Below are 8345 nucleotides of genomic sequence, written 5' to 3' on the forward strand. Positions count from 1 at the left end.
TTTCCCTCACCTGTTTGGAGAGCTCCTTGGTCTTCATAGTACTGCTTGCTTGGTGGTGCCCTTTGCTTAGTGGTGTTGCAGACTCTGGGGCCTTTCGGAACAGGTGTATATATACTGAGATCATGTGACAGATCATGTGACACTTAGATTGCACACAGGTGAACTTTATTTAACTAATTATGTCACTTCTGAAGGTAATTGGTTGCACCAGATCTTATTTAGGGGCTTCATAGCAAAGGGGGTGAATACATATGCACGCACCCCTTTTCCGTTTGGAATTCTTTTAGAATTCTTTTAAACAAGTAATTTTTTTTCATTTCACTTCACTAATTTGGACTATTTTGTGTATGTCCATTACATGAAATCCCAATAAAAACCCATTTAAATTACAGGATGTAATGCAACAAAATAGGAAAAACACCAAGGGGGGTGAATACTTTTGCAAGGCACTGTACAGGAAAGCACATACCCACACACGTACCCACACGCATGCACGCAAAGAGGTCTTGTTAGAGACCTGAGGGGTAGTAAAGCAAGTCTGAAGTGCTATAAATCCTGTCAATCCAGTGTACTTTCCAGAAAGAGAGACAAAGAGAAAGGGGAGGAGACAAGGAGAGAGGGAGTGGAGTGTGTGATGGGAGTTTGCACACTAGCGGTTCGGGGGGGGGCAGGGGGGGCCAGTGCCCCTGTGACAACAATTTTGGACCCCCTTGTGGCCCCCCTAAATGTGGAGTATGAAATCATTTTTACATAACAAATTTTTGCTATCGTTCTTTTTTTACATCCGTTATTAGACAGTGGCAACGATGATGATTATGAAAATGGTCTTTCGCCTGCTAAAAGTGAAGTGAAGAAAATGAAGAAAACGATGACGTCTAATGTAAACTGGCCCCTCTAACAGTACAACTGGCCCCAGCTTGGCCCCCCCCCCAGTTGAAATGGTCTAGAACCGCCACTGAGTTTGCAAAGAAGCAAGACTGTTGGAGTGATGTTTAATTAGGTTAACGAGGCGCAGGGGGAGGTGAGCCAATGGACCCTATATTCTCTGGACACCCCCCTCCCCTCATCCATCTCCAAAGTGTACTTGGCTCCTCCATCTTAACACAGTGTTCAACACTGAGAGCTCATCAGGCTCAGAGTCCTCTGGAAGCTACCACTGCCTCGCTGCTACTCTCTGCTACGTTATCAGAGAGCCTTCATAGCCACGTTAGGATCTAGCTCACAGAGGAACACAAACACACACACACTGTTATTTTCGTGTTATTGTGAGTATGTTTGAGGCTTGAAACATATACTGTTTATTGTATTTAGGAACACATATACAGTGTAATTAGGTTTTACATTTGACCAAGTTGTTAGTGAGACACACAACCCATAAACTTCCCAAAGTCTTATACTAAAGACTAACATACTTGGGCTGAGTTTGAATCTACAACGGCAGCACACACCTGAGGACGTCTAACCAGAGAACCGAGCAAATTCAGCAAGAACGTTCACATTTCAGGAGAAACTGAAATTAAGCAGAAACTCTCTCTCGCACTACAACTCACTCATCCTCCCTGTCCCCGAGTTACAGCAAAAAGAGAAAACTTGTTCTGACAATCTGACAATCCCCAAACTCTGACCTCCAGTCTGCTGTTCTTCTGCCTAGAGCGCCATGACATCACTTCCCCTTGGCGCTCTGACAGGCTCTTCATCACCAACCTGCCCGGGGTGCGAGCTCTGTGGGAAGGAAATCAAAATAATGATAATAATTATACCTTCACACATAATGAGTACAGCCCCACGGGCCACTATACATAACAGCCGGGCTATTTGAGCTGTCARTGCTCCCAGACGCCTCGCACTCGGTGCTAAGCAAAGACACGTAAATTATAGCTCATGACACATAGCTCTGTCGTTAGTCACGAGGGGGCCGAGATCTAAAGATTATTGGCGTACAGTTGCATGAGGCCTTTCAAAAACATTGAATCYCCTGCATTATGTCCCACAGAGTTGCGGGACAACTTCTCTCGACAATTAGAGGAACTGACTGACATTGTTGTACGGCAAAGGGTTTTGTTTCATTTGACTGTAAAATATGCGATAATGATTCTGTTTTACAGAGTGGATGTATTTCCCACATCCATTTTATACGGTTACTTCACTAGTCTTGGCAAACGCACAGTGAAAACAGCTGTTCTGAATCCAGTGTTGATGCTGGGCTCAGATAAAATCGGGAAATTCATATTTCAACCATCTGTTCTTCGAATAAAGGAATGATCGTGACAACTAAACTAAACAACTATATCTAAAGGATTTCCAGCATCTATAACTACAACTAAATACTAATAAGATTTCATCTTTGTTCAAAGCTTCACTACATTACTAGCAGGAAAGGCATTTCGCCAGTGCACGTGACAATAAAAATGTGAAACTTAATATTGACTGCTCTGTCTCTTCTTAAACGTTGTGTGTACATACAGTCATACGGCATCCAGTCTTCCCCATGACTATGTTACTACACTACTGCAGTATTCTTAGTGTTAAAGGGTTTTAAAGATGAGTAGGCTAAGAAAGAGTGATTGATTTTCCACTGAATGATTGGTCGGTCACCCCAGGGTAGATGAATGAGGAGATAAAGAAACAGGCCCAACCACCACGCAAAAAAAAAAACGCTTCACACGGTGTTTATTTTCAAGTCTCACCACTGTCTTGCCCTTTCACAGGTCTAACCCCCGAAAAGGGTCTGAGTAGAGCTTCTGTTTGACCCCTGGATGCACCACATGTCTCCAAAGCATCTTGCCTGCTCAATGTGTACATTTAGGTTTTTATTCAACTGTAGTGCTTTGTATTCTGTGTTTTAAATGTGTCTTTGTATTAAACTTAATGTGTTGTTACTGTATTTTGGTCAGGTCTGTCTTAAAAAAATMATTTTTAAACTCAATGAGACTAACCTGGTAGAAATAAAGGTAACATTTTATTAAATACCAATAAATTGATGAACCAAACCTTTACATAAGCTGCTAGGCCTAAATCCTTCCATATTTAGTCCTCAGACTGAGAAAAGTGATTTTAAGAGGAATTTAGCTTTGATATATGGGGACTTTGTGAAATCAATGCGACAGAACAACATCCAACATGATAAAACTCTGGAATGGGAAAACTATGTGTGCCAGTTCGCTGGAACACATACCTGTGTCACATAAGAAGTACACACAAACAACTACATGAACAACACAAACACACATTCAGTGCTTCAGTACAGTCCTGCTCATCATTTAGCCTACACAACCCACGCAAAATATTGTAGCGAACGGAGGGAGCAAGAAACAAACTCAGGTCTCTGGCATAAAAGGCAATCACCCTACATTACACCAATAGGTTTAACCATTTTGGTGGGAATTGTAACGTGGCTCATATAGAGAGGATGGCATGTTCCCCATGCTTCGACTTTCTTTCAAGCCCCTTCACACATCCACCTGTGCATTCTGATGGCCTCACCGCACAATCCCACTTCTGACAACCAATGTGGTGTTTACGCCTTCTGCGTCCGTTTTAATGTTACACTGCACAGGCGTTTTAATGTTACACTGCATGGGGTAGCGGGGAGCTGCACAAAATAACAAACCTAGCCTGAACTAGCTACCCATAAATCACTTTACAGCAGGAGGTATCTCCCCAGAGAGATAATAACGAGAGAGAAAATGGTGCTCTCCCAACTAGTTATATCCTCAATCCTATGTGCAGCTTCCCCCTCTTCTATTACCATGACAACATAATAAACAAGGAACGTGACTGGTGCTGCCAGAAGCAGGGTCGGTTCACCCTACCTCCTGAAGGTCGCTACAATATGTTAGTGAAGAACCCATGCCTAATTTACCCAAGGGCACATTTGAGTTGAATGAGAAGTGAAATGTGGTGTGAGGAGAGGAGAGAAAAAATAAAACATCCGAGAGAAAAAAGAACATTCCTGGAAATGTTTGGACAGACAAGTGCATTGTGGTGATGATGGTGTGTTTGGCATGTCTCCATCCAAACCTGTCTATGCTGAACAGACGAGCTTGCATACAATACTCTGCCTCCACAAGTGTAGACAGGATATGGTGATGAGGGACTACATTGCTGTTTGTGTGCATGCATGAGWGTGCGCATGTGCAACTTTAGAGAAGGCCTGCATGGGCAGAGAACCGCAGATAGGCCTACGACTCCCAGGGTGCAGTACAAGAACCTGTCTTACTGGGGTTAATGCCTCCACTATGCCAACAGAGGAATTTCAGACTCAAAGAAAACCTGCAGATTGAGCATATTATACTGAAATATTCGGAGAAGTGGCCACCTAAGGGCCTGGTTCTCGTGTCCAATTGTCCACTTGAGAACTCTGACTGACAATTTGTTGGAGACACTACATCCCTTCAGAAAATAAACAAAACTCTTCCATACTGACCGTAAGTGAAAAAGGGTAAGCTACAGAGCTTGTGAGAGTCTTGAGAGTTCTGGTGGGAAGATGGTTTTTCATTTTTGTAGTGCAAGAGGGACAAGTTCCTCCCCTCCTGTGACCTTGTTTTCCACTGATCTCATGCTAATTGCATCTGGCCTCAAGTGTTCCTGGGAGGGCACTAAATGAACGAAGGTTAAATCCCTCGACAGACCATGTTTTTTAAATCAGCTGTGTTCTTTCCGTGTAACAGTCAATTATATGAATCTGAGTCATTTAAATTGGGATGATGTCGAAATCTGAGTGTGTGTGTGTATTGAGGTCGGGAAGAGGAGGAGGGGGAGAGGGGAGTAGAAGGGGAGGCCAGCTGCCAAAGCTCTCTGCTCAGTGCTCAGTTTTCTCTACAGTAAATCTCTCTCCTCTATTATGTGTTGCTCATCTTCAAAATGGATCCATCCACTCAAACTCACTTATACAGTTGTAGTAGCCCTATARAGCAGGGGTTCAAAAACGTTTTTGCTTTGTGACCCACCATAAGGTTTGAGCGCTGAAAAAACATACAGACCAAAGAATAAGTCAAAAATATTATCTTGGCAGCGGACAGAAAAATGTGGAGTTTAATAGCTAATCTCCTGTAATTCCACACATCCTGCCATGGAGCTGAAATAACTTCTTTAAAAAAAAAAAGAAGCCAATTCTACACATTTTGACATGGCTAATACTGTGTTACTACTCTCAAACATTATAACACAATCAATGGGGGCCTGATTGTCTAGCTTTTATTTTGTTGATTGTAAATTCTCAAAGACTATAAGCTATTATTGAAAAATATACACTGAGTGTACAAAACATTAGGAACACCTTCCTAATATAGAGTTGCACCCCCTTTTGCCCTCAGAACAGCCTCAATTCGTCGGGGCATGGACTCTACAAGTCTTCGAAAGCATTCCACAGGGATGCAGACCCATATTGACTCCAATGCTTCCRACAGTTGTGTCAAGCTGGCTGGATGCCCTTTAGGTGGTGGACCATTCCTGTATACACACGGGAAACTGTTGAGTGTGAAAAACCCAGCAGCGTTGCAGTTCTTGACACATTAAAACCGGTGTGCCTGGCACATACTACCATACCCTGTTCAAAGGCACTTACATCTGGCCCATTCACCCTCTGAATGGCATGCGTATGTAACAGTATAACTTTACGGCGTCCCCTCGCCCCGACACGGGCGCGAACCAGGGACCCTCTGCACACATCAACAACGGTCGCCCACGAAGCATCGTTACCCATCGCTCCACAAAGGCCACGGCCCTTGCAGAGCAAGGGGAAACCCTACTTCAGGTCTCAGAGCAAGTGACGTAACCGATTGAAATGCTATTAGCGCGTACCCGCTAACTAGCTAGCCATTTCACATCCGTTACACGTACACAATCAATGTCTCAATTGTCTCAAGGCTTAAAAATCCCTTCTTTAACATCTCCACTGATTGAAGTGGATTTAACAGGTGACATCAATAAGGGATTATAGCTTTCACATTGATTCACCTGGTCAATCTATGTCATGGAAAAAGCAGGTGTTCCTAATGTTTTGTTCACTCAGTGTATAGGTCCATTATCTTTTCTACATACTTTCTGTTTGGTTTAAGTTATTGAAGTTTACATTGAAAGTGTTTTTCTATCTTTTTAGGGGGGGGGGGGGGGGGGCAATGTCATCCAGCAACCCACCTGGACCCCTGCCGTCTCAATCCACAGTTTTTAACCACTGCTATATAGGACGCCGCACGCACTAACGCGCGTCGTCCTATATAGGGCTAACTCACATAAGGTTGTTTAAATGAATTAGGTGCTACCTAAATAACAGCTTAAAGCCTATTCTTAGAGAGTTTTCATTTCAGCTTTTTTACATTCCCCTAATCCATTTGTCCAGGCGTTCAACATGTTCTTCCCAGCAACATTTATATTTCACAACGTTTTAATAGCCTATTGCATTTATTTAACATCCAACTAGTATAGAACATTCTGATCAAGTTCAGGAAGCATTGTAATGTTAAAACTATAGACGGTTTATTTTGGTAACCGTCTTTTTCTCAGACAAGCGCACGCACACACACGCATAATCAGTACAGGAGAACATTCGAACATTTCAAACAAACATAAAAGTTGGGAATGATAAATCCATCAAATGTGTCTAGATGCTGTTTTTGTTCAAATAAAGAGGCGTAGCAAGTCAATACCAGCCACCAAGCCTCATTGATGTAACCAGAGACGGTACACCCCACTCATAGCATGGATAACAGCGCCCCCCAGTGGGACTGGATACAAGACTTACAGGCTGGCAAGAGAAATAGAGTATAGTAACTACACCATTATAATGTAATCTGGTAGATTACCTCAATCAATCAATCAAATCAATCAAATTMATTTATAAAGCCCTTTTTACATCAGCCGATGTCACAAAGTCCTGTACAGAAACCCAGCCTAAAAACCCAAACAGCAACCAATGCAGATGTAGAAYCACGGTGGCTAGGAAAAATTCCCTAGAAAGGCAGGAACCTAGGAAGAAACCTAGAGAGGAACCAGGCTCTGAGGGGTGGCCAGTCCTCTTTTGGCTGTGCCGGGTGGAGATTATAACAGTGCATGGCCAAGATGTTCAAACGTTCATAGATGACCAGCAGGGTCAGATAATAATAATCACAGTGGTTGTAGAGGGTGCAACAGGTCAGCACCTCAGTTGGCTTTTCATAGCCAAAAGTCCTAGGGACAGCATGGAAGTGCACCAGTAAGCCAGTGACTCAGCCCCCATAATGGGTTTAGAGGCAGAGAATCTCAACTACAGTCACTCTCACCGTGTCCAAGAACAAATGCAGTTCATTATCAAAGACCAACCCCTCTAGTGAAGTTAAACTGCAAGTCACTCATGCTGCCTCCTATAGATAATAAGAGGGAACTACTTCAGCTCAGTTGACGAAATACTGTATGAGTTCACTACAAACATACACTTCTGACATGTATAGCTAAAAACTAACACTATACTTGCACGTTTATATAAGCAAAGTCCTCCCACCAAATCATAACACAAAAACAGAATAACTAGAACATTGATAGCCTATCATGAAAATATTTCACATAGAAGTCAGAATATCAATACTCTTATGATGGAAAGGGCAAGAAAAATGCCTACACATTGAGGTGCTCTGCAAGATAACTTGCAACGGGAGTGTGGATAATAYCTACTGTATTTTGTTGTATGATTTCATTTTGAAGCAGGCAGGGATGTGAATGTGATCATCAGGCTCCCCTTGACCCCTGTGCACGAGCACAACATAAATCAGCAGGAATATATTTTAATGATAAAATGTTGCTAAGAAATTGTAGCGTATTCATCCAATTGTTGTATGAGAATACGAATCTTGATTTAAACTAACGTACTCTGCTTAAATTATGTACTAGGTTGAGGCTACAGACAAGAAAATACAATTCATACCGGGTATCTTCTTTATCTATGCTGCTGAATTGTCGAATTATCAGACACCGAACGTTTTGGTACTGCGTGGCTGGTCAACGTATTCTATGTTCATACAACTTCAATGGCTAATACCTATCGCTCTCTTAGTAAAAACACTGCTCCAGGTGAGGCTCGAACTCACAACCTCGGCATAGCTCTACAATGCACTGTCATATAAGTACCGCGCGCTAACCGATTGCGCCACTGGAGCTCCGGTACTTTGGCTCAGCAATACAGTGTATGAACACTCTCATCTGGATGTTAGCTCCTCTTCCTCCAGTTTACATTCGGATTTACTTAGAGATCATTATATTGTGTGTTATGTTTTGCAACACAGTCAGCAACGTAGAGTAACATGCATAGAAACGGATCTAGATCTGACTAAACTCTGATAAATGACTGATTTGCCAAATCACTCGTATGCGTT

General features: G+C 42.6%; 1 non-coding gene across 1 annotated transcript; it reads right to left on the minus strand.

The window, feature by feature from the left end:
* Positions 1–8035: 8035 nt before the first annotated feature.
* trnai-uau (transfer RNA isoleucine (anticodon UAU)) lies at positions 8036–8129 on the minus strand. Its single transcript has 2 exons — positions 8092–8129; positions 8036–8071 (listed from the first exon to the last, which is right to left on the minus strand). It is a non-coding gene; the product is annotated as a tRNA-Ile (tRNA).
* Between the last annotated feature and the right edge of the window lie 216 nt (positions 8130–8345).

Source organism: Salvelinus sp. IW2-2015, linkage group LG18 (genome assembly GCF_002910315.2).
Source record: "Salvelinus sp. IW2-2015 linkage group LG18, ASM291031v2, whole genome shotgun sequence".
Lineage (NCBI taxonomy): Eukaryota > Metazoa > Chordata > Actinopteri > Salmoniformes > Salmonidae > Salvelinus > Salvelinus sp. IW2-2015.